This window comes from Rhinolophus sinicus, linkage group LG02, assembly GCF_036562045.2.
Source record: "Rhinolophus sinicus isolate RSC01 linkage group LG02, ASM3656204v1, whole genome shotgun sequence".
Lineage (NCBI taxonomy): Eukaryota > Metazoa > Chordata > Mammalia > Chiroptera > Rhinolophidae > Rhinolophus > Rhinolophus sinicus.
Genome location: NC_133752.1, coordinates 107,719,936 through 107,731,957, shown reverse-complemented (window position 1 = coordinate 107,731,957; position 12,022 = coordinate 107,719,936). Strand labels below are relative to the sequence as shown.

Below are 12,022 nucleotides of genomic sequence, written 5' to 3'. Positions count from 1 at the left end.
TCTGCTCTGAGGCGTCCCCCAGACGCGTGGGCCACGGACACGGTGCAACCGGTTCCGAGGTGGGTGGGGAGACATGGTGCGCCAGGATTATTCGCGCTTACTTGGGTGGCCCAGTCTGTGCCTCCAGGTGGGCGCCTACCCTGGCCCCGCTGAATGTTCGGTGTTGGCCTACAGGCCAATAAAGGCTGTGGCCTATGATGGGACGCTTTAAAGTAGCGGGGTGTGTACTGCGACTCTGGGCATCACAGAAATTGATTGCACGATTAATATAACAGTGGCCTTCTAAATAAAGGTGTTTAAGGACAGAGTACATACTCAAGGCTTGTAGCTTGGGTATGGAGCCTGTGCAGAAAGGCCAGGGGGACGTTTTGATTCCCAGTGGGTAAGAGAGTGCAAAAAGAGAAAACGGAAGCCCCAAAAGGCTTCAGATAAAGTTTCCTCCTTAAGGTAAAGTGAGTCTGGAATATGTTGGTCCTCCTTGAAAACTTTGCCTGGAGGTGGCTGAGGTGGCCTGGCGGGAGGAGCTGCGCTTTTGGCTTTTGCTTTTGTGGCCTGTCCCCCTCTGGGCTGTTGCTGCAGCCCTGCTGAGCTGGGGGCAGAGACAGGCAGCAGAAAAGCTGCTTGCAGTCCCCAGTGTACAGTGAGATCACGGAAGAGCAGGGAATGATTTGAGAGGGAATGTTAAATGGCAGTAAATCTTATCCTGGGTGACAAGAGATGTCCTATAGAGGCAGAGGTTCATGTTCTTACCTTAAGATGCCTTGAGGTCGGCAGGGAGTGTTGAGAAGGTCCCTCAGGGAAGAGACCCTAGACCAGTGTCTCAAAGGTTGAGGAGAGACAGTGACAGGATGAAAGGACAGCAGAGACAAAGGAGTCATCTTGCTGGCACTCTTACGGGCAGTCAGGCTGGGAGAGAACCTAAGGAACCTTTGGAAATTTGCCGTAGAGTGGCCATGGCCAAAATTCCCTCAGTTGTCCGCAAAGGCCCACAGTCCTGGCCGAGCGGCAGTATTCAGTCTCCTCCTGGAAAGAGAGATGAGAAAGCCGTGGGGAGGCGAAGCGGGCCTCAGAACAGCTCCCTTACGGGCAGTCGGGCTGAGGGAAGACTCATGGAGCCTTTGGGACACATCGCGGAGTTGCCACGATCAGAGTCCCGCAAATGCTGCCAAGGGCATTCACCTCAACCACGCGCCGTCTTTGGGCTTTACTCCACCGGACAGAGAAAGCAAGAGAGAAGGCAGTTAGACTGTGGCTGACATTCCTCCAGCTCAGTGCTGGAGGGGATCCACCAGAGCCCTCCTGCAAGACCTGCCCTCCGAGTCTTCAGAGTAGCAGTCGCGCTTTTCGCATTTAAATGACTGATGGAGACCTACTGTTTGCCTGATAGAGTAAAGGAGACAAAAAAATGATGAAGGCCCATAGGGTGGGCAAGTAGAAAGGCACAGATAAGATTTACCTCCCCTTCAATCCCGAGCAAGCCCCCAAATGATGGGGGTGATGTTGGATCTGCTAGCAGTTTGGGGATCATGTCTGGTGAAGCTGAAGAATGGAAACACGGACCAGGGAGAGGCAAAAAGTTTTAAAAAGAGAATAGTTTATTAGAGGAAGGAGAAGAGGTTGCAGCTCCCGAGCGAGAGGGGGTCCCGAATGGGGGTGCCCCCTGACTGAGGCAAAAGCTCTTACTTTTATACCTTCCCTTGCCTGCTTGGGGAAGGGGAGCTGTTTGAAGAAGGGAACTGTTTGAAGAAGGGAACAGGCGCCTTCTAATGAAACTCATCTACCAGGTTTGTTCTGCTTGCCCTTCCTAAAGGAATTAGCAAAGTAACCCACTCTTATCTATCAGATCTGCTCCATTTGTCAGGCCAAAATGAATTTTATGATTAACCTCAAGGCCTTGTTACATTATGTCCTGCAGCGAAGGGGTGATTTCAAACCCTGAAGTTTTAGGATATGGCTGTCTTTTGTTTGTTCCACCAGGGACCTCCCTGTCTACCTAGGGACATTCTAACTCTCCTATATCACCCCCATCGGTGGTATTTTTGTTGGCACATATGAAAATCAGCCTTGGGCTTTGGATTGCCTAGGCACTTGGAGACTAAATGGACAGTGCCTTCTGGGCTGTCGGGACAATTTTTTCCTGCAGGCCCCCGCTAAGAGCTCCATCCCCCCCTTATCGGAGCTGTCTCCCTCGGGCACTATGGTTAGAGGCCTCCCTGTCAAAACAATGTTGAGCCATCACATCTGCTAGGGATGGACCTCCCCGGCACCCCGGCCAGATTTCCCCCTAACCCGGAGGCCTAACCCTATAAAACAAAGTGCCTGACCCCAGTAAGTGCTCAGTGTTTGGCAACAATCCCACTGAGCCCACCGGCGTAATAAAGCTGTGTTCTCTCTGATCTCTGCATGCCACTTGAGTCTCTTGGTCCTCGTCATTTTTCTGCAACATTTGGTGCATTAGCCGGGAAACCCAACCGCGATGGCCCCTTGCCGGTGTGGGGCAAGAGGCGGGCCGCGGAGCAACGGGAGGCCGAGAGGGGTGTAGGAGCGCCCCACTGATTTTGGCAGACCCCGGACTGGGCTTTCCCCGGTAGCCGTGGCCTGTGCCTCCCCAGCTGGACCTGCTGAGGGACCGGGGACAACCAGTCGGATCCTCCCGTCGGACCAGGTAAGCCTCGAGGCCATTGATCCAGTCAGTCCTGTCCCATGTGGCAGAAGGGGAGCCTATCACCTCACGGTAGATTCTTATAACCTACGCAGTTAGGGACACCCATGGGAGGGTGTCAACCCAGTGTGTGAGTGACTGATTGTGTGTCTGATTGTTTGCTTCTGTAGCCTTGGCTATGGAAACCTGAGTATGCTTCACCCTGATTCTCGCAGAGCGTCGTTTGGCATAACGGTGATTCACTCCACGGAGTGGCCTGGTCTGTGAAATTATTCACAATACACTGTAGCCAAAAAAACGCTCCTAAGTTCCTGCGAGGGACGCGAGCAGGGCAGCACCTGAGTAAATCCCCCCTCCCCACCTGTGTCTGTGACATCGTGCACTATGGGAGGGAAGCAAAGTAAGCCTGCAGTCCTAGACTGCATGTTAAATAATTTTAAAAGGGTTTTGGTGGAGATTATGGAGTCCGCATAACCCCAGGGAAAATTAAGAACCCTCTGTGAGTTAGAATAGCCCACTTTTTTTTTTAAATTTTATTTTATGAAATTTATTGGGGTGACAATTGTTAGTAAATTACATAGATTTCAGGTGTACAATTTTGTATTACATCATCTATAAATCCCATTGTGTGTTCATCACCCAGAGTCAGTTCTCCTTCCATCACCATATATTCGATCCCCCTTACCCTCATCTCCCACCCCCCACCCCCCACCCCCCTTACCCTCTGGCAACCACTAAACTATTGTCTGTGTCTATGAGTTTCTGTTTCTCATTTGTTTGTCTTGTTCTTTTGTTGTTTTTGATTTATATACCACATATCAGTGAAATCACATGGTTCTCTGCTTTTTCTGTCTGACTTATTTCGCTCAGCATTACTCTCTCAAGATCCATCCATGTTGTCACAAATGTTCCTATATCATCTTTTCTTACTGCCGAATAGTATTCCATTGTGTATATATACCACAACTTCTTTATCCATTCATCTATCGAAGGACATTTTGGTTGTTTCCATGTCTTGGCCACAGTAAACAAAGCTGCAATGAACATTGGAGCACACGTGTCTTTATGCATAAATGTTTTCAGATTTTTTGGGTAGATACCCAGGAGAGGGATTGCTGGGTCATATGGCAATTCTATTCGTAATTTTTTGAGGAACCTCCACACTGCCTTCCATAACGGCTGCACCAGTCTGCATTCCCACCAACAGTGTATGAGGGTTCCTTTTTCTCCACAGCCTCTCCAACATTTGTTACTATTTGTCTTGTTGATGATAGCCAGAATAGCACACTTTTAACGTCAGTTGACAGCAGAGGGAACCCTAGACCTGGCCGTCATCCGGCGTGTTTATATTGTAGTGACCGGCAATCCTGGTCACCCGCATTCGTATCCATACATTGACTCCTGGTTGGAAATTGCCAGGACCCTTCCACCTTGGGTACGGTTCTGCTCTAGTAAAAAGGGACAGTGCAGGATTCTTGTAACCCAGGTTCTGAAAGAAACTCCTAACGCCACTCCGACAAAGCCCATTCACCAAGAGGACACAAGAAAACTCCACTGAATGTTTGAGGACAGACGTCTGAGTGCCAGAAAAACATTCTGGGGAGCCGTTATCCACTGTGTTTGGGAAGCGCAGAGCAGGGACGCCCTCTCCGAGATGCAGGGTGGGTGGCGCAAGCTGGGAGCACAAAGCTCCCAGGGCGTGCGCCAGGGGCAACAGTGTCCCTTTCTTTTGCCTTTTCAACACCGAGAGCGTTTCTGCAGTGGAAGCTCAGAGGGCCTCTGGGTGGAGGGAGAAACCCGAGAGCCTTAAAGCAGCGACCAGGGCGCTGCTCCCTGCTCAGCCGCCTCTGAGGAAGACCGCGGGCTCCCCGCTGCCGCCGCGCCCTGCGCGCTCCCGCGCTGCAGACCTAGATGAAACTGCGGCCCGACTGCAGCCACTGGCAGGACCGTCCCCAGCTCAGCTTGGGGACCCAGGAGCACTCCCGGTGGCCACCCCAGCTGCCCCCACGCTCTGCGAGCGCAGCCTGGGCCTTGCCCAGTCCCCAAACTACAGTGGACCCAATTTTGTTTGGGTAATGAGAGAGAGAGAAGGAAATAGGGAGAGACACAGGAAAAAGGCTTCATAAAACTCAAAGACTTGCTCGGAAGAGCCCCGGCTTTAGGCTTACCCGAAACAGAAAAAAAAACCTTTCTGCCTGTTTATCAGCCCAGCGGGCCGAACTCTGGGCTCTCATACAGGCACTGCAGCTTTCAAGAGACAAAAAGGCCAATATTTACACAGACTCCAAAGTACACTTTTGCCACCGTGCACATACATGGGGCCATCTGTAAAGGATGTAGCCTCCTCAAGTCTGAAGGGAAGACCATCAAAAAGAGGCGAAATCCTACAGCTATTGGAAGCTGTTTGGGCACCCCGCACTTAGCCACCATCCACTGCCGAGGGCACCAGAAAGGGAACAATAAGCCGGCTGCTGGCAACCGCCTCGCCGATCAAGCCGCGAGAGCAGCCGCCCAGGACACAGATTCAGCCATCAATGCTTCCACCACCCCAGCCTCGCCAAGCCCTACCTACACCGCAGCAGAAGACAGCTGAGCACAGAATAAGGGGGCACCCGGCATCCTCAGGGTTGGTGGATACTGTGTGATGGCCGCTTGTTTATCTCGGCTGCCCTCGCTCCCCACATCATTTCAGAACATCACTCTACCTCCCACCTAGGGAAGACTGGACTTAAAAAGCTGCTGGCCAAAACCTTCTATACAGCCAGACTCACAGCCTTATGCTGCTCTATCACGGAGCGCTGTGCTACCTGTGCTGAGCCCAATCCCAAGACCCGACCGACCACACCACCTGGGGTCCAACGAACGGGACCTGCCCCTTTAAGGATATCGAGGTAGACTTCACAGAAATAGTCAGGAGCTGTTAGGGCAGGGGGATCTCTGCACAGCTGTGCCTCAGTGCCCACAGCTGCTGTTAGGCGCTAAAGTCAGCTCAAGGCCGAGCCATAAACATCCAGGAACAGCTGTTGCATGGACAATATGGATTTGACTTCCTCCTTGTAGTTTTCACCCTGCTTGCATATTGCAACAACCAGTTGTGAAGCTAGCAGCAGTCCTTCATTTGCATAAAAGACTTATACCTTGTGATTTTTGTCTTTACAAACCCTGCCTTTCTTTGTTCTCTTCAGAGCGCAGTTTGGTTTGCCTATCCGCATCTGCATGTCTCACTTTGGAGTCCTGTAAGATCCCAAATAAACTTTTAAATTATTTTACAGTTTCAGATCTTTATTGGTGGACAGTGTTATTATGCAATTAATTTTGAACTCATGAAGCTCCTGGAGAATTGGAAATGCCGGGGTGCCTTGACCACTGTGAGAAATTCTGGTGCAGTGGGAAGCCCATGGAACCTAGAGGACCTGCTTAGTTCCTGTGTGGGCTCTGTTACTTGGTGCTGAGAACTGTTGGGCTGGAATTCCGGGGCCCCATGACCTCCATCCCTGAGAGGAGAAGCTCAGTGGGTCTTTAAGTTCCCTTCTGGTTTAAATCTGCCTGCATTGTTTACTGTGCGAGGAGCTTTTACATGCACTGTTTTCCTTTATTCTTACACGTAAGTGGTGTCTGCATTTACGTGAAGAAACTGAAGCTCAGAGATGACTTACATGTCTTTCCTGTCCCCTCTCATAATTATGCTCAGGTGGCCAAACGTTCTGTATTTACATCCCACAGTATTTGCATACCAACGCTCTACTTTGAAGACTCTAAATTACGCAAAATGTTGACACCAGATTGGGGACAATGATGTCCCCTTCAGGAAATCTTTGTGTATAATCCTCATAGATATGGAGAAACGGCAGAATTCAAAATGCACAGCAGAGGCGGTCCATGGGGTATGTTTAGGACTATTTATAAGATTCAGAGTCAGACAGTTGTTTGGTTTTAAGTTGTTCTGCTTTTTATTATAACAAAGTTCACTCCAGAGCTGTTTGAGTATTTGGCTTCTATATGGTTAATATTAACAACAAGAGAAGAAACAGGAGTCAGTTCTTACTCTGTGACCTTGGGATTGTTATTACTCATAGTGGAGTGCCTCTTCCTTAAAATAAGCTGTCATGCACGGGACCCTGCTCGCTGCACCATGTGTCGTGCGGGGCGGCCTGCGGGGTCTCAGCTCCCGCTCCCCACACAAGAACGCAGGACACGGTGAGGCCAAATAGGAACACCCACGGAGCCATAGGAAGGGGAGCCATACCACTATACTCTCGCTGGTGGCTGGGTTGGAGACACAGGAAGCAAACATCTGCCTGCACCCCAACAAGGGGTCTTCCTGCACCAGTCTCACTTGCTAGCTCAGCCACCATCTTCTTGCTAGCCCCCCATTTTCTGCTAGCGTAGCCATGGCAGTTATATTAGTGGCCAATGGCTCACTGGTTACAGCTGACGGCCAACTAGCCACAGCTGATGGTCATCCAATCACAGCTGATGGCCATTTACTACCTGAGCCAGCACCTTTCCACGTGAGGCCGAGAGCCTGGAAACTGCTCTCTGGGGCTCTGTCCCCACATAAGCATAACGGTAACTCAGTAACTGGGCACGGTTATTTTTATGAATGTAAATGCCTGTGGGGATACAAGTTATGTGGTACTGATAAAGAAATGAAAGGATGTCAACTGTGTGGCTTAGAGACCTTATAAACACTACTTATAGTGTTTTATTTTTCATTGGCATGTACATTTGATCAATAGACGCAGTTTTCTAACGTCATCTGGAACAGGTTTACAGTATATGTTTGGGTCAAGTTGCCCAACTTTTTTTCCCCAAAATAATTACCTCACTTTGTAATCTAGGTGTCACGATAATGAGAAAAAGCAAATTTGTTTCTTTATTCAAAATCATGACCACTCATCATTTTGCGCCCTTTTCTTCCCTGTGCTCTCTTCCTCACCTGTACTCTGCTCTACCATGCCTTGCTCTGAACAGGCCCCTGTCATCTCCTGCAGCAAGCGGCCATGCCCTGCGGAGGAGGGCAGCATACAGCTCGGCTCTGCTTTGTCCGGCTCTCAGAGCACGCCACTGCCTCAACCAAGGGGTCTGCGTGGGCCGCAGGCTATGACCTGTACTGTGCCTATGATTACACAGTACCACCTATGGAGAAAATCCTTGTGAAAACCGACATTCAAATAGCTCTTCCTTCTGGGTGCTATGGAAGAGTAGCTCCACGTTCTGGATTGGCTACAAAACACTTCATAGACGTAGGAGCTGGTGTCATAGATGAAGATTACAGAGGAAATATTGGTGTTGTACTGTTTGATTTTGGCAAGGAAAAGTTTGAAGTCAAAAAGGGTGACCGAATTGCACAGCTCATTTGTGAATGGATTTTTTATCCTGAAATAGAGGAAGTTCAAGTTTTAGATGACACTAAAAAGGGGTTCAGGAGGTTTTGGTTCCACTGGAAAGAATTAAAATTTATGCAAGAATAGAAAATGAGAAAACATGCCTTTTTCTTAAAAATAGAGAATTTTTGTTTAGTGTTGTTTTGCACTTCTGTAAACTTAATATCTTCAGCTTTTAAAAATATGTGGTTCTGTTATGGTCAAAGAAAGGGTGCTGTGTTTGGATCACATAGAGCTTTGCTTTCTGGTGTTTTTCTACATTTAATTGTTGTATAAATCTGCATGGTAACCTAATACAGTTTATTTTTTAAATCAAATGTACATCAATTACAGATCCCCCCAAACTATTTTTTTTAATCTGAAGATTTCTTTGAGGGTAGGAAGAAGAGAATCTTTATTTTTAGTTTTTGTTTGTTTGTTTGTTTTTTAATCATTCTTTTGGTAGACTCTAGCTCGACTGGGCAGAATATGTTTTGTGAAAGGAAATATAACTTGGGAATTTCCAGTTGTTTGCTCCTCTGAATATCATTCCATCGAGTAAATTGTACGGGTTGTTTCCCTCACTGAAGTGAGTTTCCCCTCACTGAGGTAGTAATAATAGGCTGTATCCAAGAAAATATGCAATTGAATCGGGATAAAATATATGTAATGATGTATATGCTTAGGCCACCGGGTTTGTCCTGCCCATGTACTTTTAAGTAAATATATTTAAGGAGCATTTCACTGCCGATGTAATATCGGTGGGGGGCTGATTCTGTGGATTAATTTGGTCAACGTCTATTGCAACCTTCTAGGTGTGCCTTCCTTTACTGTACTTCCCAGACTCCTTTGCACCAGGGCTTTGGGTGTCGCTTAGGCTTTGTCAATCAGATGCACTAGTATGGGACTGATGAGGTATCTTTTTTGTGAGTGTGGGTCATATGGAAAGAGTGCTTCTGGAGTGGGCAGCTCTCTAGGCTGTCCAGTTCCTGGAAGCACAGGATAGAGTTTGTTTCTTCTTCCAGTGTTTCTCTAGGCCATTTAATACCCTGCAATAGAGTAGTTTCCATCTGTGGGTCATGATTCATTAGTGAGACATGCAATCAACTCAGTGGGTCATAACTGGCATTTAAAAAAATTAAATAGGAAAACAGCGAAGGACAACACATGTTAGATGGGTAAATATTGTGAAGATTATTTGAATTACATATTTATGTGTATATGTGTATACTAGGTTATGGTATAAACTACATGCAGTTCAGTAAAATTTAAATAAATCCTTTTCTGCTAAACTGAAAAAAAAAAATCATGAACACTCCTTTTCTAGAACTGAACCAAACCTATTCATAAAAACAGTTTGAAGACCAAACATATACTCACTGTGAGATTAGAATACTTGTCACTTTTCGATTGGCACGTGGACAGGACACAGAATAATGAGCTCTACATAAAAACTGGAGGAAAGATGGCAAGTGTGTACCGGGTGGGACCTAATACAGGGACTAATGCTTTGTGAGGTGGAGAAGTCAGAACCTGTTCCAGCATCATAGACGAGGCACAGGGGACTTGGGTCAGCAAGTCAGTGCTGGTGAAGTTTCATTGTGTAGACTGGATGCTGTGCTCCATGAAACTATGAACTAGCACAGAGCACATCCGAATGAGCACAGGTATGAATAGGAGACAGACTGAGCAGTTGTTCAGCCAATTCTATGTACACTCCAGCTGACGGTGTTTCCTTATCTTGCATAGAGCTGATGAATTTGGTAGATAAAAGGAACTGGAAAACTTGACCTCTGCCATTCAGAAGTCTATATGCTCATGAGGAGTACAAATATTTATTTACCCTTGTAATGCAGGGTCTCTGGTCCTGCTCTTGGCTGGTGGACACAGAATATGGTGAGGCCAAAACGGAACAACAACGGAGCCATAGATAGGGGCCTCACCACTATATTCTTGATGGCAGCTGGTCAAGACACAAAAACAAACATCTGCCAGTACCCCAACAAGGGGTCTTCCTGCACCCCAGTATCACTGGGGGCTGGGTGAGACACAGGAAGTAGTATCAATGCGATCTGCAATCCACCATTTGCTTCTCTGCCAACCAACCAACCCCCTTGCCAGCATAGCCCTGGCAGTTACATTAGTGGTTAATGGCTAACTGGTTACAACGGATGGCCATCTAATCACAGCTGATGGCCATCTACTACCCAAGCCAGCACCTTTTCACATGAGGCTGAGAGCCTGGAAACCGCTGTTTGGGACTATGTCCCCACATCCCTTTAGCCAGCATTTTTTGGGGTGCATACTGTGCCAGGTACTTTTCTAGGTCATGGGAACATAGCAGTAAACAAAATAAAGTTGCTGCTTTTATAGAGTTTACATTCTAGTGGGTGAAACAGTAAACAAATAAACACAAATAATGTCAGGAGGTGATAAGTACTGTGAAAAAAAATAAAATTATGCTTAAGGGGTAGTAATGGAATATGCCATTTAAACATAAGTTACAGAACATCTCTGAGGAGCAGAGATCTGCATGAAGTGCTAAATACGGAGTTCCTCAAGAAAAAAAAAAACACACATATATTGTGGGGGCTGTGGGGAGCCATAGTTACAGGTGACTCTAAACTTTGCAGAATCTCTCGGTTTATGCTTAACCTAAGCTGCTGAGGAATGTGGTGGGAGCGGCAAGTTCCCGGACACAGAAGGCTGATGCCTATCAGGGCAATTGATAGGATAATTACTTTTGAGAGTTTCAGTGAATTTTGTATCCTCTATGTGAAAGTTAAAGAATTTACATTTGTTAAGGTAATGCATATTTTCGTTGCTAAGTTGCACGTACTCAAACTACTTATATGGGTGCAGTAAAATAAACTCGGTGGCTTCAGCATCACTGGGGTCCGCGATCGCCATCATCATTTGTGTGAGTGTCTTTTATTCATTCCCACTCCCCCATTCGGGAACCGATCGACTTGTGGCGGCTGGCCCGTCACAGGGGGCAGAGCCCCAGAAAGAAGTTTCCAGGTTCTCGGCCTCACATAGACAGGTGCCTGGCTCAGGTAGTAAATGGCCATCAACTGTGATTGCATGGCCATCAGCTGTGACTAGTTGGCCATCAGCTGTAACCAGTGAGCCATTGGCCACTAATATAACTGCTGTGGCTACGCTAGCAGAGAAGAGGAGAGAGAATGGGGGCTAGCAAGAAGATGGTGGCTGGGCTGGCAAGTGTGGATTGCAGAGAGGCAGATGCCGCCAGCGAGAATATAGTGGTATGACTCCCCCACCTATGGCTCCATGGGTGTTCCTTTTTGGCCTCACCATGTCCTGTTCTTATGTGGGGAGCGGGACCAGAGACCTCGCAGGCCTCCCTGCACGACAAATGGCGCAGCGAGCAGGGTATGGTTCTGGCCAAGGCTCTCCCAAGGGTGGTGGAGCAGTTTGTGTGTATGAACACTCAGTCTCTGGAAGACCAGGAGGAGCAACTGCGGGAGAGCTGGACCCCCGTGGAGGGGTGGGAGGATGTGGACGGTTCTCCCACCAGCGCAGGAAAAGCTATGCAGCTGCTGGAGAGATGGAGCCCCGTGGAGAGGTGGAAAGATGTGGACGGTTCCCCAACCAGCACAGGCCGGAGAAAGCAAAGGTCGTTGTGGCCCTGTGGGCTGGAAAGTGCTTGCTGAGGCAGCCCGGATGCGGGACTTGTCCCAGGAGGAAAGGCTTGCTGAGTCCTCCGTGGGAGATGAGGGTGAGGTCAAGGTCATCCCTCACCCCCAGGACAGCCCTGGCGAATGACTATGGACTATGGGGAATTGCCTTCCATCCCTAATTTAATGGACAACTTGACTGTTTGTTTGGGAACTGTTGTTAGTGGAACTGGGGGATATTTGCTTTTGTGTCTTGACTGGCCGCCATTGAGAATATGTAAGCACCTTGACTGTGAGTCGCTGTTGTTCCAGCACGGTACCCTGAGAGGCCCAGGGAGAGTGGCAGTGCCCTGGGA

At 48.2% G+C, this 12,022-nt stretch overlaps 1 pseudogene; it reads left to right on the top strand.

Annotated features, from left to right (window-relative positions):
• The first annotated feature begins 6,433 nt into the window (after positions 1–6,433).
• On the top strand, positions 6,434–9,194 carry LOC109438271 (deoxyuridine 5'-triphosphate nucleotidohydrolase; annotated as a pseudogene).
• Positions 9,195–12,022: the final 2,828 nt, after the last annotated feature.